Raw genomic sequence first — 26649 nt, 5'->3', positions numbered from 1 at the left:
GAGAGTCTGCAGAGAGATATAGATAGGTTAAGTGAGTGGGCAAGGATCTGGCAGTTGGAATACAATGTTGGTAAATGCACGGTTATCCACTTTGGAAGGAAAAATGGAAGAGCAGATTATTATTTAAATGGTAAAAGACTGCAGCAGGCTGCTGTGCAGAAGGACGTATGAGTGCTTGTGCATGAATCACAAAAGGTTGGTTTGCAGGTGCAGCAGGCTATCAAGAAGGCAAATGCAATGTTGGCCTTCATTGCTAGAGGAATTGAACTTAAGAGCAGGGAGGTTATGCTGCAACTCTACAGGGTACTGGTGAGGCCACAGCTGGAGTACTGCGTGCAGTTCTGGTCTCCTTATTTGAGGAAGGATATACTGGCTTTGGAGGTGGTGCAGAGGAGGTTCACCAGGTTGGTTCCAGAGATGAGGGGGTTAGACTATGAGGAGTCATTACCTCAGACTGTACTCACTGGAATTCAGAAAGATGAGAGGAGATCTTAAAGGAACATATAAAAATATGAAAGGGATAGATAAGATAGAGGCAATTAAGTTATTTCTACTGGTAGGTGAGACTAGAACTAGGGGACATAGCCTCAAGATTTCAGGGAGTAAATTTAGGATGGAGATAAGGAGGAACTGCTTTTCCCAAAGAGTGGTGAATCTGTGAAATTCTCTGCCCAACGAAATATTGGAGGCTACCTCAGTAAATATATTTAAGACCAGGTTGGATAGATTTTTGCATACAAGGGGAAATAAGGGTTGTGGGGAAAAGGTAGGGTAGGTGGAGATAATGGTCAGATCAGCCATGATCTTATTGGCGGAGCAGGCTCAATGGGCCAGATAGCTCAATCCTGCTCCTATTTCTTATGTTCTTATGGTATGTACCAAGATGTCACCAACTCCAGCACAGAATTACCAACAAGCACAGAGCTGATGAACTTTTGGTCTAATATCTGGTCAAACAATGTGATGCACAATCAAGAAGCAAGCTGGATTTGGGATGGAAAAGAACACACGCTCGCGATTGAAGAAATTCAAGTTCTGTACCTAGAGTTAGGATGGATATGCTGAAAAAGATTATAAAAATTCCCACACTGGAAATGTACTGGAAGTGATAATATTCATAATTACTGATATAAAAAATTAACTTGCCTCCATCCATACCTATTATTGCATATCAACAATTTTCTTAAAAATCCTGAAAAAGTACCTGAATTTTTGACAGAAGGTAAAACATATCTTTTACCTAAAGGGAAAGTCTCAAAAAGATCCATCAAAATAACATTCTATTACAAGTTTACAAACTATATATAAAATTGTAACATCATACATCATGCAGCTAATCACCTCTCACTTAGATAACCACAATATACTTACAGAAGAGCAGAAAGGATGCCGTAAGGGTATAAGAGGATGAGAAGAACAACTGATAATAGATCCTGTAATTCTAAATCAAGCCCGGCGGAAAAGCAGAAATCTTTCATATTGCTATATTGTCGACCACACTCATGGTTAAAATAAGTTCTTATTATATATAAACTACACCCAATACTTGTGAAATTCCTACAACATCTGATGAAGCATTGGCATACTGCAATCACTTTATCAATTAACAACCAAAAAATAACAACCACTGTTATCAAAATAAACTGGAACATTTTCCAGGGCAACTGTGTAAGTCTGCTGTGGTTCTGTCTAGCTTTAAAACCACTCTCTAATTTGAATGAAAATTGGGTATCAAATCAAAAACAACGAAATGAGCTATACCTTAACACACCTTTTACACATGGATGATTTGAAATTACATGCTCCTTCATCAGTTAAGCTAAAGCAATTAATTCAAATTATAGTATTATTTTTGAAAGTTGTAAATTTGTACTGGCTAAATGCAGAACATTAAACATAAAGAAAGGTGCAATAGAGCTAATAGAATACAAAACAGAGCAACAGGATACGATACAACTGATGGATGAATCGGAAACATATAAGTATCTGGGATATCAACAAGGAAAGAAAATAGATCATAGCGTGATAAAAGGAAAATCAGAATTTGCATCAAGGTTTAAGAAAATTTGCCAAACAGAGCTCAACAGTAAAAATATAACAAATTTATATAAATATGAAAAATATATTTAAAAGTATAACAAAACTATATTAATATATCCTTATGGCATAATATCTTGGTCTGAAACTGATCTGTAAAATTTACAATGAAAAATAAGGACTGAGATGACAAATTTCAGAAAGCATTATGTACATTTGAATGCGCTTAGATGAACGCTACCTAGAACAGAAGGGGAAAGAAAAATAACAGATATTAAAAATCTGCACAATAATCAGATAAAACGCCTAAAGATATACTTTCATCCACGTAAACAGGAATCAACACTCCACACAAGCATATGCAATTCTGATAAGAAGAATACACCGCTAAACTTCAGTGAGACCACAACCCAGAAAAATGAAGACATTATCACTATTGAAGAAAATGTTAACCAATGGTAGAGCATGACCCTCTATGGAAGACACCCCCATGATCTGAGCAGACTGGATGTTGACAATAAGTGTTGAACACCTGGAGACCTCTTCCTGGAAAGAGAAGGGTTCCTTGTGGCAATACAGGACCAGGTGGTTAACACAAAAAATATCAAAACACATAATAAAAAACAACAAATTCAAGACGATAAATGTAGAAAATGCCAAAAGACAGAATGAATTCAACATGTTTCAGGATCCTGTTGTAGTTTAACACAATCTGATTACTTATATTGGCACAATCAATGGCAAACATCATTCATCAAAAGCTTGCTTTAAAATAAAAACTCAAAATAAAATCAACCTTACTACACATGCAAGCCTGATCCAGTTTTAGAATCAGAATACCACAAATTATATTATAACCGATCAGTTATTACAGATAGGGTAATCCATAATAACTGTCTGGGTATAATAATACTTGATTATCAGGCAAGAACAACTGATTTAATACGTAGACATAGCCATTTCAAACACACGTAACTCACAGAAATCCATAAGTGTAAAACATCAGAAATATGCTGAATTGAAAGAAGAATTTGAAAGACTTTGGAACATAAACAAGGTATACATTGTCCCAATAGTAATATCTATAGCTGGTATCATCCCAAAGGCACTACACAATAGCATTAAACAGTTAGAGCTACACAGTAATATCTATGTAAATCTCCAGAAAGCCACAATACTAAGCACCACTAGAACAGTCCGAAAGTTCCTTGCAAATGAGAAGTGAGTGTGTTTGGCTCTTCCTGTACCTCAGGTTTTACCAGCTTGAGCTGAGAAAAATAATGAATAGAATAATAGTAATAATAAAAATATATAAGCAATAAATATTGAGATTATGAAATGAAGAGTATGAAAGTGAGTCAATTGGTTGTGGGGCAAGTGAAGTTGAGTGAAGTTATCCCCTTTAGTTCAAGAGCCTGATGGTTAAGGGGTAATAAATGTTTCTGAACCTGGATGCATGAGTCCTGAGGCTCCTGTACCTTCTTCCTGGTGGCAGCAGTGAGAAGAGAGCATGACCTGGGTCGTGGGGGTCACTGATGGTTGATACTACCTTCCTCAGTGTAGATGAGCTCAATGGTTAGGAGAGCTTCACCCGTGACGGACTGGGCTGTATCCACTGCTTTTTCTAGTATTTTCTCTTCAAGGACTTTGGTGTTTCCATACCAGCCAGTCAATATACTCTCCACCACACATATATAGAATTTTTCCAAATTTTTATATGTCCTGCTGAGTCTTCGCAAACTCATAAGGAAGTAAAGGCACTGCTGTGTTTTCTTTGTAATTGCACTTACAGACTGGGCTCAGGACAGGTCCTCTGACATGATAACACCGAGGAATTTAAAGTTGCTGACTCTCTCCACCTCTGATCCACTAAAGAGGACTGGCTCACAGACCTCTGGTTTCCTATTCCAGAAGTCAGTAACAGCTCCAAGGTCTTGCTGACATTGAGTAAGAGATTGTTGTTGTGGCACCGCTAAGCCAGATTTTGAAACTCCCGCCTGTATGCTGATTCAGGACCACCTTTGATTCGGCCTACGACAGTGGTGTCATCAGCAAACTTGAATATGGCATTGGAGTTGCGCTTAGCTACCTAGTTGTAAGTTTAAAGCGAGTAGAGCAGGGGGCTAAACACGCAGTCTTGTGGTGTACCTGTGTTGTTAGAGATTGTGGAGGAGATGTTGTTGCGGAGGAGAGTTTATGGATTATTCTTGAAGGGACGATAGCATTAAACGCTGAGCTGTAGTTGATAAAGACCATCCTGATGTATGTATCTTTGCTGTCCAGATGTTCCAGGGTTGAGTGAAGAGCCAACAAGACGGCATCTGCTGTGGACCTGTTGTGCCAAAAGTCAAATTGGAGTGCATCCAAGTTGCTTCTCAGGCAGGAGTTGATACGTTTTACCGCCAACATCTCTAAGCACTTCATCACAGTGGATATTAATGCTTATGAATGAAAGTCAATGAGGCGGGTCACCATGTTCTTCTTAAGCACCGGTGTAATTGAAGCCTGCTAGAAGCAGGTGGGGATCTCTGACTGCTGTAGCAAGAGTTAAAGATCTCTGTGAACTCTCCAGCCAATTGACTTGCACAGGTCTTTCGTACTGTACTTCGCCAGGTACTCCATCTGGGCTGGGTGCTTTCCATGGATTCACCCTCATAAAGGATGCTCTCATGTTGGCCTCAGAGACTGAAGTCACAAGACCATCGAGGGCTGTGGGAGCTCATGATGGTTCGTCCATGTTTTGTTGGTCAAAGTGAACATAGAAGGGATTGAGCTCATCTCTCACTGATGTCTCTTGATTTAACTTTATAAGAGGTGAGGGCATTCAAGCCCTGGCATAACTCTCAAATATCCTTCAATGATTAAATTTAGTCCAAAATTGTCACTTTGCCCATGAGTTCACTTTCCAGGGGTCGTATCTGGACCTCTTGTAACTTACATGGCTGCTCGACTTGAATGCCTCCTATCTGGCTCTCATAGTTCATCCAGGGTTTCTCGTTGGGACACACTCATCTACAACAATTTTTATAAAGTCTGCAACAACCATGGGGTAGTCATTCAGATCCACAGATGAATCCTTGAACACGGCCCAGTTCACTGACTCGAAGCAGTCCTGTAGCTACTCCTCTACCTCCTGTGACCACCTCTTTGTTGTTCTAATCCCTGGAGCCTTGCTCATTAGCCTCTATCTGTATGCAAGTATTAGAAGGACAGCCAAGTGATCAGATTTCCCGAAGTGAGATCTGGGCATGGAACGACAGGCATTCCTTATCTTAGTATAGCAATGGTCTAGTGTGTTAGGATATTCAGTGCTACATGTTATTTGCTGATGGTAATCGGGCAGGAGTTTCTTCAAACAAGCCTGATTGAAATCCCCGACCATGATTTGAAATGCATCGGGATGGACTGTTTCTTGTTTAGTGACGGCATCATGGAGTATCTCAAATGCTTGATTTTAGTCAGCAGCTGGTGGTATGTAAACTGCTGTCAGGATCACAGAAGGGAACGCCCTTGGTAAGCAGAACAGATAGCATTAGATCGGTAAGTGCTCAAGGTCAGAGGAAGACGAGTTCGCAAAACCACCACATCATAGCACCTGATTTCTCAGTCTATAATATTATCATCCTGCTTTTTGCTTTCTTTTTTTCCCTACCTGTTTTTCTCTCTGTGAGTAGAAATCATGCCTAGTCTTATGTGCTGGGCCTGTCCTGCGCTACATTTTACAACACCTCCTCGCCACCCCCTTGCTTTCAACTGGAACTTTTTTTTTGTTTCTGTTCTCACTCTCTAACTGCTCCCATCCTTGTTTACAGCTTATCCCCATGGCCAACCTGGTTTTACTGTATTAGTAACATCCATCTCCCTACCCAACCTGCAGCTTTAAAAGGTTCTTTTGTCTCCTTCTAAGTTCTGGTAAGTGCTGACTCTTTCTCTTCCCACAAATGTGGCCTGACCAGCTGATATTTTCCAGAATTTTTCATTTTTATTTTAGATCTCCAATATCTGTAATTTTCTTTTTGATTTTCACTCTGTTCACTTCTCCTTCCAATGAATTAAAAGTCCTGATAACCTTTATACGGAAGCAAATAAACAGTGACCTTTCCATGTGATAATCAAAATATCCATCCTGGAGACAAGAACATTCCTTCAAATGATATTTATGACGCCTTATCCTTAAAGTTAGCTAAGCCTTGGTCACTGAATCAAAGTCCTGCCCGGGAGTCCTGCATTTGGATATTCTTTGTAACACCATTTTCTATAAAGTCACCCCAGAAGGTCTAGGTTTCAGAGCATCATTTAATTGTTATGACTTAGTAGGGGAATGTTTAACCCATCAACTCCTTGTCAGGTTTTCTGCTTTCAAGCAATAAATTGTTCTTCATTTCTATTACAGCAGAATGCACAAACCCAGGGCTTGCAAGCCCAACTGTGAATCTTGGAATTTCATCTCATATAAATCTGTGGCTTCAACCACCATCACAGCAACTTTGCTTCAATATGCACTTAATGGGCTGGGAAATCAGTTATTTTATCTTTGTTTGTTTGCTTGTGAACCACATTTGCAAGCTGCCAGCTGTGTGATTTACACAAGACTCTATCAGCAGAACCCAGTCAACGTCCAGAGATTTTTAATTAATGCAAATCCAGAGTGCACCATGCAAGAGGGCAAATTATTCCGCTGAGGTGCACTCCTTGTCATTGCCAATTACCTGGTAATTACCTCACAGACTAACATTTTTATTAATCAGCTTAATAAAAGCTCGTAGAGAAACATGCTGACGAGAGTTAAATTTGAAAGCAGGCAGTAAAACAGGATTTGTTTGCAGCATGAAATGAAAGTGGCTATTGATAAAAATTAATTAAATTGTAATGAAAGTGTTTGTGCATGTGTATGTGTGTGTTGGGGAGAGGGCAAGGAAGGAGGAGTTTTACAATCTGTATTTGAATTTGAAATCGTCCCTTTTACATTATGGAGCTATTTCAAATATAAGCAGTTGTGTGCTGCACTGGAATCTGCCATGTTCATTTTTTCCACCCTGATTCCACAAAGATAAAGCAGAGTAATAAAGTAACTGTACAAGAATATTTGGTTGTAATTCCCTGCTTTGTCCACTAGTGTAGTCTGAGTCAAACAATTTCAGCTGAAAAAGGGGCACGATCTTGAAGGTGTAGTTCAGTCAGCATCACTGTCATTACACTAAAGAAATGACAAGGACTCACAGGAGCTGACTATATTGAAGAACGGGATCAAGGCAATGTAAATAAAAACATCACACTACCATCACTGGAGCTCGTATGTTTCTATGCTGCTGGGACATATGTATACACCGACATCTTCCATACATAGAAAAACAGGAGACTTCATGAGAGCTCTGTTTGATTTATTTTATGATCCCCGTGAAGAATCAGGATAAGCAAATAAGACATTGCTTTTAGTAATAATGAATACCTTTAGTCATCTGGTGATATGTCAGTCTAAACCACAAATTAAAGAGTAATAGCTAACTTCTCTGAGTAGCAAATATTTAAGATAGTGCTCTGGTCTTTGGAACAAAAGAAGATGAGAGGATAAGTGAGGGAAGCGTATCAGATTATGAGAGGCATAACACCATTTTCTCAGGGCAGCAAGGGCCAATACCAGAGGACATCCATTCAACGTGAGTGGAGGGAAGTTTAGGGGAGATTTTTATAGAGAGTGGTAGGTGCCTGGTACGTGGGATGGTGGGAAACAAAATACAACAGGGATACTTACAAATAAACACATGAAGAAGAAGAAAAATGCAGGTTCATGGCCTGTGTTGTGGAATAGGTTTATATAGATCAACACAACATCATGGGCTGAAAGGCCTGTAGTGTACTGTACTATTCTATTTTCTATGTATTACAAAATAACATTAATTGTAATGGATTTTGTTCCCAGTAAATTCTATTTGGAGATGAAAACTTAAGTTATTTTTACTTAATTTGGCATGTAAAGACTTATCTGATTATCAACAAGTCATCTAACTTAAATTTAACAAATGTTCTGATCTCAAATAGAAGTGGACCTTAGTGAAAGATCAGAGTAAACATAACTGTCAAGACAGCATAATCAAACTGTCCACTAAACAATGGTAATATGCTCATGAACAAGGCAGAGGATGATGACCAATATACCTGTAAGAAAACAGTACCTACAAGATAAACGATGAAACAAACAACAATTTAAAACTAATCATATAAAGTATAAAGATGCATCAGGGCTTACTATGGCAGCTGGTCTTCTGCAACCACAAGAAACCGCAGAGAGTGGTAGACACAGCTCGGTACATCACAGACTCCCCTCCACGGACTCTCTATGCACATCTCATTACTTTGGTAAAGCAGGCAGCATAATGAAAGACTCCCTGCACCTAAGAATTTCTTTCTTCTCCGCCCTCCCATAAGGCAGAAGATGCAAAAGCCTGAGAGCAGGTACCACCTGGCTTAAGGACAGTTTCTATCCTGCTGATATTGGTTCTCTACTCTGATAAAATTAACGTTTGACCTTACAATCTATCTAGGAATGACCTTGCACCTTATTGTGAACTTTCTCTATAAATGTTACACCTTTTTCTGCACTCTGTTGTTCTTTTTGCTCACTACCTCAATGAGCTAAATTGATTTGCAAAGCAAGTGTCTCAGTACATGTGGCAATCGAAAACCAATCTACTAATTTTATAAGAATGGCTGTAGATGCTTATTTTGTAGATTAATAGTTCATTCCTGCTTTGTACTAAAACCCAAGAAATTTTGCTGTTTTAATTCAAGTCCTCAATAACTTTGCTTTTATAAGTTATCTTTCATTTTTACTGAATATTTTATACTACTTGATCCGTGGACTGGATGGCATAATGGTGGCCATTCTATATTTTTGAGATTGGGGATGGGATTCAGTCGTAGTTGAAGGTGTCGAATTCATTCTGTTCTTTCCATTGTAAGATTTCTGAAGAAAACAATTCTAGACATTATTCATGCATTTCTATTTCCGCTCCCTTTCATTCACTGACATAGATTTTTTACAGAATTATCCATTAACTGTGGAGTGGAAAGATTTTGCCTTATCTAGCATGGGTTATTTCTTTGTTAAAGTAATTTCACTTCTGTATCTCAGGAAGAGTCCTGACAATATGCTCTATTCAAATGCAGTGGATCTAGTTAATGGAGGCACATTCGGGCCAGTATATTTTGGCCCAATTGAGCAGCTGCCCTATTAGTCAACGTTTCATGGAAGTAGTTTAAAAGGTATAAAAAAGACAAATCATGGAAGTAGTTTAAAAGGTATAAAAATGACAAACTACCTTTTAACTGAGTAACAAATTATGTATCTAACTGAAATACAGAACAAATTAGAAAACTACCAAAACTATTACATTACTATAAATCTGTGTATTAGTTCCTAATAGTTATCAATGGAGGAATGCCGTGTTCTTTTACTTGACTGTAAATGAATAAAATCAGCGTAGACACCTAGTGCAGATAATGGACTGCCTCCAGACAATGCTTTTGACCATTACATCTTCCAAATCTCATTTTCACTGTAACATTCAAGATGATTGTTAATACCTTCAAGCTCTTCATAGCTCCTATTTTGTTGAAATAGTGAAATTGTTTTATTTTCACTCCTGGCCATTTCTGGCATTTCCAAGTCTGAATGCTTAAAACCGCAGTGAGCAAAACAGTTCTGAATTTTCTTAGTGCTTATAATTTGTCAGCTACCGGTGTCAAAAATCACGACAAACACAAACACAAATGACACTATTTTGCAAATGACACTTTAACAAGTGCTACACATGCCCTTACACTTAGCGGAACAAGTGCTACACATGCCCTTACACTTCCTCCCTTACCACCGTTCAGAGCCCCAGACAGTTCTTCCAGGTGAGGCGAAACTTCACTTGTGAGTCGGCTGGGGTGATATACTGCGTCCGGTGCTCCCAATGTGGCCTTCTATATATTGGCGAGACCCGACGCAGACTGGGAGACCGCTTTGCTGAACACCTACGCTCTGTCTGCCAGAGAAAGCAGGATCTCCCAGTGGCCACACATTTTAATTCCACATCCCATTCCCATTCTGACATGTCTATCCACGGCCTCCTCTACTGTAAAGATGAGGCCACACTCAGGTTGGAGGAACAACACCTTATATTCTGTCTTGGTAGCCTCCAACCTGATGGCATGAACATCGACTTACGCTAATGCCCCACCACCCCCTTATACCCCATCCGTTATTTATTTTTATACACACATTCTTTCTCTCACTCTCCTTTTTCTCCCTCTGTCCCTCTGACTATACCCCTTGCCTATCCTCTGGGTTCCCCCCCCACCTTTTCTTTCTCCCTGGGCCTCCTGTCCCCCATGATCCTCTCATATCCCTTTTGCCAATCACCTGTCCATCCCTCCCTCCCCCTCCTGTCTTCTCCTATCATTTTGGATATCCCCCCCCCCCCCACCAACTTTCAAATCTCTTACTAACTCTTCCTTCAGTTAGTCCTGACGAAGGGTCTGGGCCTGAAACGTCGACTGTACCTCTTCCTAGAGATGCTGTCTGGCCTGCTGCGTTCACCAGCAACTTTGATGTGTGTTGCTTGAATTTCCAGCATCTGCAGAATTCCTGTTGTTAATGAGAATTCTATCTATTTTCTCAATTTGCTTTTGTTCTTTAAAAGTTGTCCCATTTAAGCTGCTGCCCTGATTAATCAGAATGCACTGCATTTACAATTTTTCCCTTAAAATTTCAATTTTCTTTATCTCAACTTTTCTGAGTCATGGAAGTTCATGTTCCTGTTAGCACTTGTTCAAAGACCGTAATAATCTTTCTTTCCTCTCTCAGTTAAGAACAATATTAAACTGGGATCACTTCCACACAAAGTTCTACATCAAAGAAAACTTTGTTTAACACCTTTCATTATTTCAGTGAATAAATACATCATGTCTAAACTATAAACTATAAAACCCAATCCCTATTACTAACCTTTGAATCTATATCCTAATTTCTCTGGAGATTTCATGCCCTCCCTTAATGGAAGAGCCAAAATTACTGTACTGTACTGTAAATGACGTAGCAATGGCAGAGCCAATGTTTTTGCATAAAATTAAAATTTTATAACTTTTTATGGATTTTTGGCGGCTGGTCATGAAAATCACCATGAAATTTCCCTACCATGCACCAATTTTTGAAATCGCCTATATTTGTTATTTCAATTCATAATTCAAGTCAATTAAAATGTTTCCCACAGTGTAAGCTGAAAAGTTTTCTATCTTGTCCAGGCGTGTCCAGGCATGCTTAGGCAGGGCAGATGCTGCATGGCAGGACAGATTTTAGAAAAGCTATAAAAGCATCACACACATACCATGCTTTGTGTTGCGTTTATTATATATCGGTTTGCAATCATGTTGATGAGAATGCTCTACGCCTATAGCATATTGTGTGTACTCATTATAATAAAGTACTTGTATTTTCAGGAGTATTTGTGATAACAAAATGTTTCACCAATTTTGCAAGAGACGCAATACTTCCTGTTAGATTTGTGGTGAGTATATGCTTATATCTCAAAGATGGAGCATGACTCTTCATTAAGAAAACCTGTAAGCTCTACCTTGGGTGTAAAATTGGTGACTAAGACAAAGCCAGGGCTCCTCCCACTTGTTTCATAACATGCATTGTCAATCTTAGAGCTTGGCTCAGAAGTACTTGGAAGTGAATGTCATTTACTGTCCTGGTGAGAGTAGAAGGATAATGTGACAGACAGCTACTTCTGTCTGACCAGTGCGTCTGGTTTCTCTGCTAAAAATAAGAAATCCATTCAGTCATGACACCTGAGCCACATGACGATGGTCTTCCAGTACAGAAGTCACCAGAGACATGGAGTCTAGAGGAGGCAGCAGAAAATGCACGAGCCAAGAATGGAAGATGACACAGATACTGATACAGATTTTGAACTCTTTATGTCAAGTGACCATCATCTGGTAACACAATCTGAGTTAAGTGACCTGGTCAGAGACTGTTTTGTCAAAAGCAAAAGCAGAATTACTGGACACTTAAGCAAGACGGCAAGGACAGAATCTGCTGTCACCAGGCACAAAAATTTCCAAGAGGGATTTCAATATTTGAGACAAATGTTTCCCAGAGTAACTGAAGCCAAGATTAAGAAAGGCATTTTTGTTGGTCCACAAATCAAATAGATCATCAATGTCAGGCTATTCGAAGAACTTCTAGTGGAACTGGAGAAAACCGCATGGAAGACATTTAAGGATGTGGTTGAAAATTTTCTTGGCAATTACAGAGCGCCAAACCACACGCAGCTGGTTGACAATATGCTTCAAGCACACAAAACCATGAAGTATAACATGTCACTAAAGATTCATTTTCTGCATTCCCATTTAGACTTCTTCCCTGCAAATCTTGGCACTGTCAATGACAAGCAAGGTGAAAGAGTTCACCAGAACATTGTGCTTGTGGAGAAATGGTATTAGGGCAACTGAAATCCATCAATAATGGCTGATTATTGTTAGATGCTTAAGCGAGAAGCCTCAGCCACTGAGTACAAATTAAAATCTCAATTTTCAGCTCAGTTGAACTATTACAAAGTGTCAGCACCATTATGAAATTAAACACATTATATTCAATAAACATTAGTTTTTGTGTCTCCAAATTCCTACGTGACACAAGTAGTCTGAAATTATATTTGTATTCAGCTTCAAGTGGTCTATCATAAACAAAAAAAAGTCTGAAGAAGCAACACCTTTGAAAAGTTTTTCTGTCCAATGTTATTATTGTTACTCTTTTGTCATAGAGCCATATAGCACAGAAACAGTGCCTTTGGCCCAATAAGTCTATGTAGAGCATCTAACATTCACTTGTATTAATTCTATGCTAATCACATTTCTATCCTTCCCGCATTCTATCAACTTCCTCAGATTCTTAAACAGGACAATCAATTTACAGTGGCCAATGGATCTACAGCCCCCACAACTTTAGAATGAGAATCAGAATCAGCTTTATTATTACCAACATGTGTCGTGAAATTTGTTAACTTAGCAGCAGCAATTCAATGCAATACATAATGTAGAAGAAAAAAGTAAAAATAAATAAATAAGTGAATCAATTACAGTTTACGTATATTGAATAGATTAAAAATCATGCAAAAAAAACAGGAATATATATTAAATAAAGTGAGGTAGTGTTTACTGGTTCAATGTCCTGAATTGCTGAGTGTGCGCCTTCAGGCTTCTGTACCTCCTACCTGATGGTAACAATGAGAAAAGGGCATGCCCTGGGTGCTGGAGGTCCTTAATAATGGATGCTGCCTTTCTCAGACATAGCTCCTTGAAGATGTCTTGGGTACTTGGCTAGTATCCAAGATGGAGCCAACTAAATTTACAACCCTCTGCAGTTTCTTTTGGTCCTGTGCAGTAGCGCTCCCCCCCCCCCCCATACCAGACAGTGGTGCAGCCTGTCAGAATGCTCTCCACAGTACATCTATAGATGTTTTTGAGTGTATTTGTTGGCATACCAAATCTCTTCAAACTCCGCACACTGAGTGTAAGGTTGTCGTTGTGTCACCACTCCATTAGTTGGTATATCTCGCTCCTATACGCCCTCTCATCTCCATCTGAGATTCTACCAACAATTGCTGTATCATCAGCAAATTTACAGATGGTATTTGAGCTATGCCTGGCCACACAGTCATGGGTAAAGAGAGAGTAGAGCAGTGGGCTAAGCACACACACCCTGCAGTACACCAGTGTTAATCGTCAGCGAGGAGGAGATATTATCACCAATCCGCACAGATTATGGTCTTCCGGTTAGGAAGTCGAGGATCCAATTGCAGAGGGAGGTACAGAGGCCCAGATTCTGTAACTTCTCAATCAGGATTGTGGGAATGATGGTGTTAAATGCTGAGCTGTAGTCAATGAGCAGCATCCTAACATAGGTGTTTGTATTGTCCGGGTGTTCTACGGCCGTGTGAAGAGCCATTGAGATTGCATCTGCCATTGACCTATTGTGGCAATAGACAAATTACAGTGGGTCCAGGTCCTTGCTGAGGCAGGAGTTCAGTCTAGTCATGACCAGCCTCTCAAAGCATTTCATCACTGTAAGATTTGGATGGAAACTAGAGCAGCTGGAGAAAACCCACATGGTTACATGAAGAATGTGTAAACCCCAGACAGAACTGGAGGCCAGGACTGTGATCCTGATCACAATCTCTTTGTGATTTTTATATTGACTTGGATGAAGAAGTGGAAGGATGGGTTAGTAAGCTTGCAGATGACACAAAGTGGCTCACATTGTAAGATCGAATTTGAAGGCAGAAAATAGAGTTAATGCAGGATTCTCAGCTGTGTGGATGAACAGAGGCATCTTGGGAACCACGTCCATAGATCTCTCAATTGCCGCACAAGTTGATAGTGCTGTTAAGAAGGCATATGATGTGTTGGCCTTCATTAGTCAAGGAATTGAGCTGAAGAGCTGTGAGGTAATGTTGCAGCTCTATGAAACACTAGCTTAGACCATAATTGGAATATTGTGCTCAGTTCTGGTTACCCCATTAGAGGAATGATGTGGAAGCTTTAGAAAGGGGGCAGAGAAGATTTACCAGATTGATCTTATATGTTAAAAGGTCAACACAACATTGTGGGGCAAAGAGCCTTTACTGTGCTGCAATGTTTTATCCTGGGTCCCTGCAGTTATGAAGTAGTTATGTTTGTTCCTCTGATAGTTATGTGCTCCTCTGGCAGCACAGCTAGTGTATGTCACCAATTTACAAAATGCAGAATGAAATTTGCTTTCATATTGGGAAAAGTAGTGAATCTAATCAGGAAAATGAGTGAATCAGCAGAATAGTTGTTTCATTTTCATTTGCATTTTAGCAATCACTAAAATTAAGTGCTCAACCTGCCTGGCTCTGAATATTCACATAACATCCAGCAAAAGTTATCAAATTCTTTTTCCACACAGAATATTTTTAATGGAATTATTTTTTGTAATGAATTTCTTGGCCTCAACTTGGCATCGATCACATGATTGAATGCACTGGAGACAGCTTTAATGCTTAATGATGATCAAAAATGGACAAAATAAAATTATCTGGCTATTACTTACCACATCTGATTCTCTTTTCCATGATGTTATTGGGAAGGAAAATGAGGCAGGATGTATATTGTCAACACAAGAAGTCATTAGATGCTGGACATCCAAAGCAATGCACACAAAATCCTGGGGGAACTAAGTAGTATCTATGAAAATAAATGAACAGTTGTTATTTCAGGCTGAAACTCTTCTTCAGGGCTGGAAAAAGTATAGTGGTTACTACACCTGGTCCAGTGATAGACTTGTAATCAACATGAGAACCTATCAAGTCATTTCAAGGCATAATTGTATATTTGAAAAACTGGGTCCTCGAACAAGAAATTCAACAGAGATTTTTCAACAGAATTAAGAGAGAATTCAAAAGAATAAACAAAGAATTCAGCAGAATAAACCCAAAACTGAGGCTGCAGAATTAATACATGGCACCAATAGCTCTTTGAAGCTTTGAGTTAATCTTTATATATGTCAATTGAATTCCTTTACATCATCCAGTTGAATAAGTTGGACTGATCCAATATTCACAAATATAGTTAACTGCTACTGTCCAGAAGTCAAATGTAAAGGAAAACAACTAATAACTGAGGAAGAGATTTAGAGAAATGTGTAATGTTGTCAAAAAGAAAGTTCTGTGGTGAATGGGGTATCTGTTAATAGTTATGAAAAAGTAAGTAATTTTTGGGAACAAGGAACAATTGAATGAACAATACACAGTTGTATGAAGGGTTGTGTTTTGTTTTCCTATGTTAAATATGATATAGATGTGCAAATTGTATCATATTTCTATTGGTAAGAATGGAAACAATACTGTACTTTCTGTATAATTAACAAAAAGGGAATGATTTTACAAACCCAAGAGATTCTGCAGATGCTGGGAATCCAAAGCAACACATACAAATTACAGGAGGAACTTAGCAGTCAGGCATCATCTATGGGAATGAATAAACAGTCGATGTTTTGGGTCAAGACCCTTCATCAGGACTTTACAAATTACAAAGGAGTTTACAAATTATTAAGAATGAAAACATGTGCCAATATGCTGAACTCCACATGATAGGCTTTCTCATCCCATCCATCATTGTACTGAGAATGATCAGCACCAAAATTAACCAAAGCAGGTTAGTCATAACTTTTGCCATGTGTGACAATAATGCTGCATCATGGTTCACATAATGTTAATGAACCACAAGAATTAATTCCATAATTAACAGAACTAAGAAAACTGAGTCCAAATCATCATAAGAGAGACAGAAAATGCAGCTCTAATTGGCAAAGCAACACTGAGTCATTAACTATATTAAAATTACTAAATTGGATAGAGCCAACTATTTTAGTTTCCTGACTGTAGCTAGTTCTGCAGGCAAAATGTTTTTAATTACTATTTTAGATTTCACTCATGACTTGATTTTCTTTTCATAATGGGGATCAAGCACCACTCTGGAAACTTCGGCACAATATTCCTACTCACAATTAGTACAAAGAGAATATGGCATTGTCAGAGGAGATGTAAAACCAAAGCCCCATCTGCTCTCTTATGCAAGTATAGACTGACCATTGGCACAGTTTTGAAGATTTAAGTCCTGTACCTTGGCTAGTATTTGTTCCTCAACCAACAGCATAAAAGAATTACCTAGCCATGATCATATGGCTATTTGTGGGAGCTTGCTATGCATAAACTGTCTCGTTTTTCCTATGTTAGAATTGTGATCGACTCGGGTGTTCTAAAAAGGAAAACCAGTCCACCATGTAAGTGCAAGCATTTCTTTTTGTACCTAAACTCCAGGTGCATCTTATGGTTAATGAGCTAACAGATAAAGTGGTCCTAGATAAACCTGAATTTGTAAACTTAACAGGGAAAATAGTCTGTACTACGTTCATTGGGAATGTTGTAACTGTGACTAACTCGCTTGGAGACTAAATCTGACAAGCTATCATCCTGGAGGAGACGTTCTCAGTAGAATTTCCCCGAACTCAAAGAACATCCGTTTTTTATGTTCTTAAGAACAAAAGCAGTAGCTGATTCAATACAATTTCAATAGTTACAATGATGTTGTATATTTCAGTATATTACATTTAGCAAAAACTAACATTGAATTTGATATTTACCATGGGAGCATACTGTAACTGACATGACACTGCTGAATGTTCAAATGCCTTTAATGGTACGAATTAATTCATATGGGTGATCTAAAAGCTTCTGAGGAATACCCAAATAATTGATTGCATGAGTATTAACTCCCTTTAATATGACACACTAAATCATCACTGGTGCAGCTAATTGGTTTTCGAAGTCACATAATTAGTTAAATAGAGATCTGTTTTTGGAGATCTGTGTGCATGGAGTAAAAATACACTTGTATCTGGAAGGTCCAACTTCAGGTGAGTCACTATCCTGGCAAAAGCTACATCATGAAAACAAAAGAACCTCCAAGCAACTCTGCAAAAAACTTATTGAAAAGCACAAGTCAGAAGATGGATACAAGCAAATTTCCAAGTGACTGAATGTCTCTTGGAGTACTGTTAAGTCAATTATCCAGAAATGGAAAGAATATGTAAATCTGCCTAGAGCAGGCTATCCTCAAAAACTGAGTGACCATACAAGAACGGGACTAGTGAGGGAGGCCACCAAGCCACCTACGACAATTCTGGAGGACTTACAAACTTCAGTGGCCTGGATGGGAGCGACTGCGCATACAACAACTGTTGCCCAGGTGCTTTACCAGTCACAGCTTTATGGGAGATTGACAAAGAGAAAGCCACTTTTGAAAAAAACTCACATGAAATCTTGGCTTGAGTTTGCTAGAAGGCATGTGGGAGACTTGGAAATCAGCTGGAAGCAGTTCTACGGTCTGATGAAAGCAAAATTGAGCTTTTTGGCCATCAGACTAAACGCTATGCTTGGTGTAAGCCAAACACTGCACATCATCAGAAATACACCATTTCTACAGTGAAGCATGGTAGCGGATGCATCATGCTGTGGCGACACTTCACTGCAGCAGGTTCTGGAAGGCTTGTGAAGGTAGAGGGTAAAATGAATACAACAAAATACAGGGGAATCCTGGAGGAAAACCTGATGCAGTCTGCAAGAGAACTGCAACTTGGGAGAAGATTTGTCTTCCAGCAAGACAATGACCCCAAGCATAATGCCAAAGCTACACAGGAATGGCTTAAAAACAACAAAGTTAATGTCCTGGACTAGCCAAATCAAAGTCCAGACCTCGATCTGATTGAGAATTTGAGGCTGAACTTGAAAAGGGCTGTTCACTTACGATCCCCATGCACTCTGACAGAGTTTGAGGTGTTTTGTAAAGAAGAATGGGGAAAAATTGCAGTATCCAGAGGTGCAAAGCTGATAGAGACCTAGCCACACAGACTCAGGGCTGTAATTGCTGCCAAAAGTGAATCTACTAAATACTGACTTGAAGGGGGTGAATACTTATTCAATTAATAATTTTGTGCTTTATATATGCAATTAATTTGGATCACTTCACTGTAGAAATCTTCACTGACACAAAAGAGTCTTTTTCTGTCGATCAGTGTCAAAAAAAGCCAAAGTAAATCCACTGTGATTCAATGTTATAAACTAATAACACACAAAAACTTCCAAGGGAGGGTGAATATTTTATATATGCACTGTATTCCAATTATTGATAGCATTATTGACCAAATCAAATGCCTATGGTTTGATGCGTTGTATTGCAATCTTCCTCGATCACAATCACAATGATACAAAATACCTTATGGTATCTAATGCTCGGTTTAATGTAGGCCAATTAAAATATTGCATTGTCTTTGGGAATGTCTCATGGTCTTGTTGGTTTGGAAACGATATCTCCATCTAGCCTGTGTTCTTTAAAGAGTGCTCTTTGTTTACAAAGCTATGCTTTTAATATCAAACTGATTACTGCCTGTGAATTAAAAAGAACTGAAGACTCATTCGTGTTTGAATTAATGGCTATTACATTCACATAATTCCAATACTCCTAAATCCCAAACAGGGAGTGAGTAATGATGTACATAAATTGTGGAACCTCAGTTTATTATATTTAATGTATATTTAATGTTACCTTTTTCTTTAATTAAAAAATTTAACTACAATTCCCTTTTCCTCTCATTTTTGTTCTTGCTCTTACATGTATGATATAAGAGGCCTCCTTATGTGCCTTACTGCTCCGTGGTGTGATTCCTCACTGTTCTGACATAGTGTGCGTTCCATTAAACATCTTCTGGTTTCAGCCAGGGCAGCAGTTAAAACACTACAATGAGATTTGGCTGGAGAAATCATCATAAGAATATTTGAGCTGGAGAAAACATCATAAGAATATTTTATGTGTATTGTAAAAAAAAAAGAGATGATTTGTGGCAACTTTCTACGTATTATCCAAATATCAAAGATGTCATCAAATAAGGAATATAGCATGGTATGATATAGAAATTGGATCAGACTTAAACATTTTTGGGTAATTACACAGTTCAATTTTAAGAATCCAGTATTGATCGCACAGGAATCGTTTTTTGGTAAACTTGCACAAGCTGCAAAATTGGTTAAAGGCACTTTTATGTGGATTCATATTAGCTTGCCCAACAATTTTGCAGTGTCAAGTGTGCACTAACTGACATTATTAATCATGTAATAATCAGATCCAAAAGAAATTGGATCAGAAGCTGCAAGCAACAACTACTATGGAACAGTATCAATAGGAGCAGATAGTGCTGTTTTTTCACTCTTTAAAGAGACATTCTACACTCAAGAAGCCTGGCTGAGCAACTTTATAAGTAACTGCAGGCTGCACAAATACTTTCCAAAATCCACAGAGTGCGCTACAACAAATTGTGAGGGTTTATTTCCAGCATTTAGCTTCTGAGATACTTATTCAATGGATTCTTCAGTAATGGTTTCACTGTTGGTGTTGCTATGGTCATATCTGACCAGTCAGGACAAGGGCTACAGAGCAGGAAGTTATGACATGCCCATCGGCAAAGAGCCTACTTCCATGAAGTCTTCATAAACAATATACCCATCTTGAAGATCTACCACACAATCTTAATAGACGGAGGAACACGCACAAAATGCTGGTGGAACACAGCAGGCCCGGCAGCATCTATAGGAAGAAGTACAGTCAACGTTTCGGACAGCCTTCATCAGGACTAACTGAAAGAAGAGAGAGTAAGAGATTTGAAAGTGGGAGGGGGAGGGGAAGATCCGAAATGATAGGAGAAGACAGGAGGGGAGGGATGAAGCTAAAAGCTGGAAAGTCAATTGGCAAAAGGGATACAGAGCTGGAGAAGGGAGAGGATCACGGGACGGGAGGCCTGGGGAGAAAGAAAGGGGGAGGGAAGCGCCAGAGGAAGATGGAGAGCAGGCAAGGAGTAATTGTGAGAGGGACAGAGAGAGAAAAAAAAGGAAAGAAGGAAGGAAGGAATAAATAAATAAATAACAGATGAGGTATGGGGGGGGGGAAGGTGGGGCATTAGTGGAAGTTTGAGAAATCAATGTTCAGGCCATCAGGTTGGAGGCTACCCAGACGGAATGTAAGGTGTTGTTCCTCCAACCTGAGTGTGGCTTCATCTTGACAGTAGAGGAGGCCATGGATTGACATATCAGAATGGGAATGGGACGTGGAATTAAAATGTGTGGCCACTGGGAGGTCCTGATTTCTCTGGCGGACAGAGCGTAGGTGTTCAGCGAAAGTGGGAGGGATAGTCCCCTCCCACTTTCAAATATCTTACTATATCTTCTTTCAGTTAGTCCTGACGAAGGGTCTCGGCCAGAAATATCGACTGTACTTCTTCCTATAGACGCTGCCTGGCCTGCTGCGTTCCACCAGCATTTTGTGTGTGTTGCTTGAATTTCCAGCACCTGCAGATTTCCTCGTGTTTGCGTTAATAGACAGAGGTCCCAGATGATTGGAGACCAAGCTCTGCTGCACAGGCTCAGGATACACACATACACACAGGCAGAAAACTATGCACACTATAAGCACATACAGACACATTCTGAACATGATCAAGAAATGGGCACAAGCACAAGATTCCTCAGACTTACTTCTTTCTCTTCAGACTTATCCTAACCTTCTGTTTCCTTGCCTCAGTTCCCTGCTCCTAACTCAATCCCTCAGTCTTTCCTTCCTGCTTCTGCCAGTCTCCAACTCTCTGTCAATTCCTTCCATATAACTTGGTCCTCTTTCACACCACTCTCCCTCCCGCGTGCCCCTCAGTAGTCTCTTCCCACTCTCCAGCTCCTTGCTCTATTCCAGCATGGTGTTGCACACAGCTGTTCCTGCTGACCCTCTAGGGCACTTCCCAATTGCCAATTATCTGCCTCACCCAGTTACCCAGCAACTAGATCTCCTAAACTTCCCCATAAAGCTCTGGAGAATCCTCAGTCTCCAGATGATGCTATCCAGGTTTCTGATATCAGTTGGCCATAGTTCTCTGCTCTGGGGGTGGGGTAGATATGATTTCAAACAAAGCCCTGAAGAGAGGATCCAGAGAAGATTCAAAGAATGCTGCCAGAATGAAGGGCTTAGTACATGAGAAGCATTTGATAGCTCAAGGCCCTGTGTTTGATTGAATTCAGAAAAGATTGATTGGAAGGGGAGGGGGATCTCATTGAAATCTACCGGATACTGAAAGACCCAGGAAGAGAATGTGTCAATTAGTAGGACAGACGAGGATTTGAGGATTCAGAATAAAGGGATATCCCTTTAAATCTGAGGTAACTGAGACATAGAGGAATTTCTTCTGCCAGAAGCTATCAATTCTGTTGAACTTGTTGTCACAACAAGCAGTGGAACCAAGTCATTGAGATTTGAGATCAGAATTGATAGGTTCTTGATTGGTAAAGGGGTTGAGGATTACAGGGACAAAGCAGGAAAATGGGTCTGAAAAGGGAGCCTAGATTGAAAGGCAGAGCAGGTTTGATGGACTGAATGGCCTAATTCTGCCCCAGTACCTTAAGGTGTAATGAAAGCTGACTCACCATACAGGAGAAGAAGCGTCCCTCTTTCCATCATGATAACTCTTCACATTTGCTGGCCGAGCTACTCATTCAGTGGGGACCACTATGGCAGCATGCCATTATCAAGACTTCAGGAAAAGTATGGTAGGCCACTTAGGGAAGGTTCATGGCCTCAGGAAGGAGATATAGACATTTCTATCTGAAAATAACCTGTACCCAAAAATACTGTAGCAGTAATGCACGGTACCTGAACCCTTCTACTGAACAAAGAATACATAATTCAGGTTTTCAAACTCAGCAAAAATAGAAACATTTGAAATATGTGCCTGTTCTGGCTTCTTTCCCTGTCATTCTCTGTCCTGATGAAGGGTCTCATTTCAAAACATTGAATATATATTCCTCTCCATCGATGCTGCCTGACCTGCTGAATTCCTCCTGCATTTTCTGTGTGTTACTCTGGATTTCCAGCATCTGCAGAATCTCTTGTATTTTTGACATATGTAATCTTGCAGTGTGATCTTATTTTTGTGTTTGCACTGCTCTTTCTGTGAAGTCAAAGGTGACAGCGACTTTCAACTTTTTGGCCTATAAATCATTCTAAGCAGTCACATCAGATCCATGCCACAATTCTCAAATTGTTGCTGGTCAGAAAGGTCATTAAAGCTCTCTGTTCACAAAGTAAACAATTCACCTTGTTTGACTTCAATGGAAAAACCTTGCATATCAAGTAGTGAATCTGTCAGCATTGTTGGATTCCCATAAATGCACACAGCTATCAGCTATACTTATATTATCTTAACAATCCATTTAATAACCAGAGTTTTTTGATAATGAGTATTTATTGACAGCGATCGCCCGGATTTCTACTAGTTCCTACAGTATCTGAAGAAGGACACTTTCAGCTGTCAGCACAGCCCTTTGGGATAAAGGAACCTAATAGGTCAATAGTTGCTCATTCCAGTGCACATTTCATTTCTACCAGCTCAGTTATAAACAGTGAGTGACATATGTAACAGGATTCAGAATACCATAGGTCTGCTCAGAACCTTATTCCAGTGCTTTAGAGGTTCCCTGCATTATATGTTAAGCAGGTATGGAGACTTCTTTGTAATATCTTTCATGCTGCGTAACCTGGCTAATTTAGAGAAAAAGGCAGCCTGGGTGACAGGAAGCACAGCAAAGAGACTTTGTGTCCAAGGATCAAAAGCAGATCCTGAACAGCAAGAAGAGCAAAGAGAGCAGGAGGTCAATGAAAGCTACAAGGGGGAATCTCAAACCTACCGCAGCAGCTAAGCAGAGAACGCGGGCATTATTCACGTAAGCAAGACTAGACTCTTCATTGGAGTAAAGCTTCTGCTATGTGGTCTGCTAAATTATAGACTCCAGTGCAAGCCAAGTGATCCTCTCCAAACTGATTATTACCATTTATGCAGAAGACTAAGAACCAAGATAAAACACAAAATTTAATCTTCTTCCTCTGTATGAATGTACAAGTTCCTAACCCTGATTATTTAAATGTCTAGGTACAAAATCTTTATATATCCTGAAAAAATGCTGACCTCTGCACACAATATATTGTCCTCTAATGACCTTCACTCTGCACACGCAGTGAGAATTTGAACACGAGAATTCTTTGTTGCTCAACACAATGGGGCAGCCCATGCATCAAAATTGATCAGATTTGCATTGCAATGAATGTAAAGACCCATTTCGAGACTAAGATGTTAAGCAGGCACTCAAGTTACTGAGTGCTACCATCAGTAGACTAGAAATAGCACTTCAAATCATTGCTGGGTTCTTCAATCATGCTTGTTTGAAGAAATATCTGCCCAGCTATCATCAACATATCACCTGCAGCACCAGGGATCCTCACACACTCGAGCACTGCTATACTACCATAAGGAATGCACACCATATTTTAAGAAATCAGATAATTTGGCTGTCCTGCTTCTACCTGCATAAGGGCAGAAGCTAAAGAGCAAGGCTCCAGAAGTAAGGACATCTAAGAGGTAGTTGCGGCAGGGAGAGAAGCATGTATGGAATTGCGTCTACTCAGTGGACTGGGCCATGTTCAAGGTCTCATCAGAGGATCTGAATGAATACACCATGGTTGTCATGGACTTTATAAACAGTGCCCCACAAAGTCATTCAGAATACCAACCAGGAACTCCGGATGTACCATGAGATCTGCAAAGAACTGAGGGCCAAATCAGTGCCTTTCAGGACTGGCGACCAAGCAGAATACAAGAGGCCCAGGTATGATCTCCGGAAAGCCATCTCACATGCAAAGTGGCAATTCAGAAACAAACTTGAATCACTGAAGGATGCTTGATAGTTGTGTCAGGGCTAGAATGCTATCACCTCCTACAAGGTGAAATCAAGTGACATAGGTGACAACAAAATTTTGCTCCCAGATGAGCTGAATGTTTTTTATGTTTGCTTTAGAGTCATAGACAAGTACAGCAAAAACATGCTATTTGGCCCATCTCGGCCATGCTGAACTATTTATGCTGCCTACTCCCATCAACCTGCACCAGGACCCTAGACCTCCATACTCCTACCACTCATGTACCTCTCCAAACTTATTAAACATTGAAATCAAGCTCACATGCACCACTTGCAGCTCGCTCCACACTCTCATGACCCTTTGAAGAAGTTAACCCTCATGTTCCTCTGAAACTTCTCACCTTTCAGCCATAACCCATGACCTCTAGTTGTAGTCCCACCCAACCTCAGTGGAAAATGCCTGCTTATATTTACCCTAAGTATACCCCTCATAATTTTGTATACCTCTATCAAATCTCCTCTCAATCTTCTACATTCAAAGGAATAAAGCCCTAACCTATCCAATCGTTCCTTATAATTCAGGTCCTCCAGTCCTGGCAACATTCTTGTAAATTTTCTCTGCACTCTTTCAACCTTATTTACACCTTTTCTGAAGGTAGGTGATCAGAATTGCACATAGTACTCCAAATCAGGCCTCACCAGCATCTTATACAACTTCAGCATAATATCCCATCTCCTGTACTCAATACATTGATTTAAGAAGGCCAGAGTGCCAAAATCTTTCTTAATGACAGAACCAGCAGTGATTCCTGCAGCACTCCAATAGTCACTGGCCTCCAATCAGGGAGGCAACAATTTAGTACCACTCTCTGGCTTCTCCCACAAAGCCAATGTCTAAACTAATTCTCTACCTTATCTTGAACGCCAAGCGACTGAACCTTCTTAACCAACCTCCCATGTGGACCTTATCAAATACTTTCCTCAAGTCCTTGTAGACAACATCCACTACCTTGCCTTAACTAACTTTCCTGATAACCTCTTCTAAAAACTCTATAAGGTTGGTTAGACATAAAACCATGCTGACTACCCATAAACAAGCTCACCAGCCTCTAATTTCCTGGTTTAGTGTTAAAGCCTTACTCCAATCCTCCAGTATCTCTGTTAGGGCCCCTCCAATTTCTGCACTTGCCTCCCACAGGGTCTGAGGAAACACCTTATCAGGCCCTGAGGATTTACCTACTTTAATATACCTCAACACAGCAAACACACCCTGCTCAGTAATCTGTATAAGGTCCATGAAGTCCATGACCTCCCTGCTTCTTTACCTCACTTCTATAGGCTATGCGTCCATCTCCCATGTAAATACAGATGCAAAAAATCCACTTAAGGTCTCCCTCATCTCTTTTGTCACTCACATAGATTACCATTCTGATCTTCCAGAGGACTAATTTTGTCCCTTGCAATCCTTTTGCTGTTAAACTATTGGTAGGATCTCTTAGGATTCTCCTTTACCTTATCTGCTAGAGAGCAAATTCATGCCTTCTTTCAGCTTTTCTGATTTCTTTTTTGTGTTCTCTTGTATTTCTTACATTCCGTAAGTATCTCATTTGTTTCTATTTGCCTGAACTTGCTATGCACCTATTTTTTTCCTTAACCAGGACTTCAATATCTCTCTTATCTTTACCTTTTATTGTGACAGGCATATACAAGCATTGTACTCTCAAAATTTTACTTTGAAGGCCTCCCATTTGCCGATTACACCTTTGCCAGAAAATAGTTTATCCCAGATCCTTTCTGATTCCATCAAAATTGTCTTTTCTCCAATTCAGAATCTCAACCTATAGACCACACCTATCTTTTCCATATTTACCTTGAAACTAATGGCATGATCACAAGATGTAAAATGTTCCCTTACACCAGGGGTCCCCAACCTTTTCTGCATTGCGGCCCGGTTTAACATAGACAATATTCTTGCAGACCGGCCGACCGGGGGGTAGGGTTGCCAACAGACAAGAGTATGTAGCAGTCTAATACGTTGGGTTTACCCCGAGAAAGACTACAATGACCATGAAGCCTTGCACGGGCACCAGTGCGCAGGCGCGTACATGCCAATTTTTCTCTACGAATCGTTTTTGGCGATTCTGTCCGGGAGGGGGGTGTTAATCACGACCGGAATATAGGTGATAAGTGGCTAATACACTCAATTTCGTTTCTAAAAGGGTTTATCTAACGAACTTAATATTAAACACACAGCGCA

This window comes from Mobula birostris, chromosome 1 (assembly GCF_030028105.1).
Source record: "Mobula birostris isolate sMobBir1 chromosome 1, sMobBir1.hap1, whole genome shotgun sequence".
In the NCBI taxonomy this organism is placed as follows: domain Eukaryota; kingdom Metazoa; phylum Chordata; class Chondrichthyes; order Myliobatiformes; family Myliobatidae; genus Mobula; species Mobula birostris.
The sequence above is the reverse complement of the archived record's forward strand: the minus strand, read 5'-3'. Positions refer to the sequence as shown.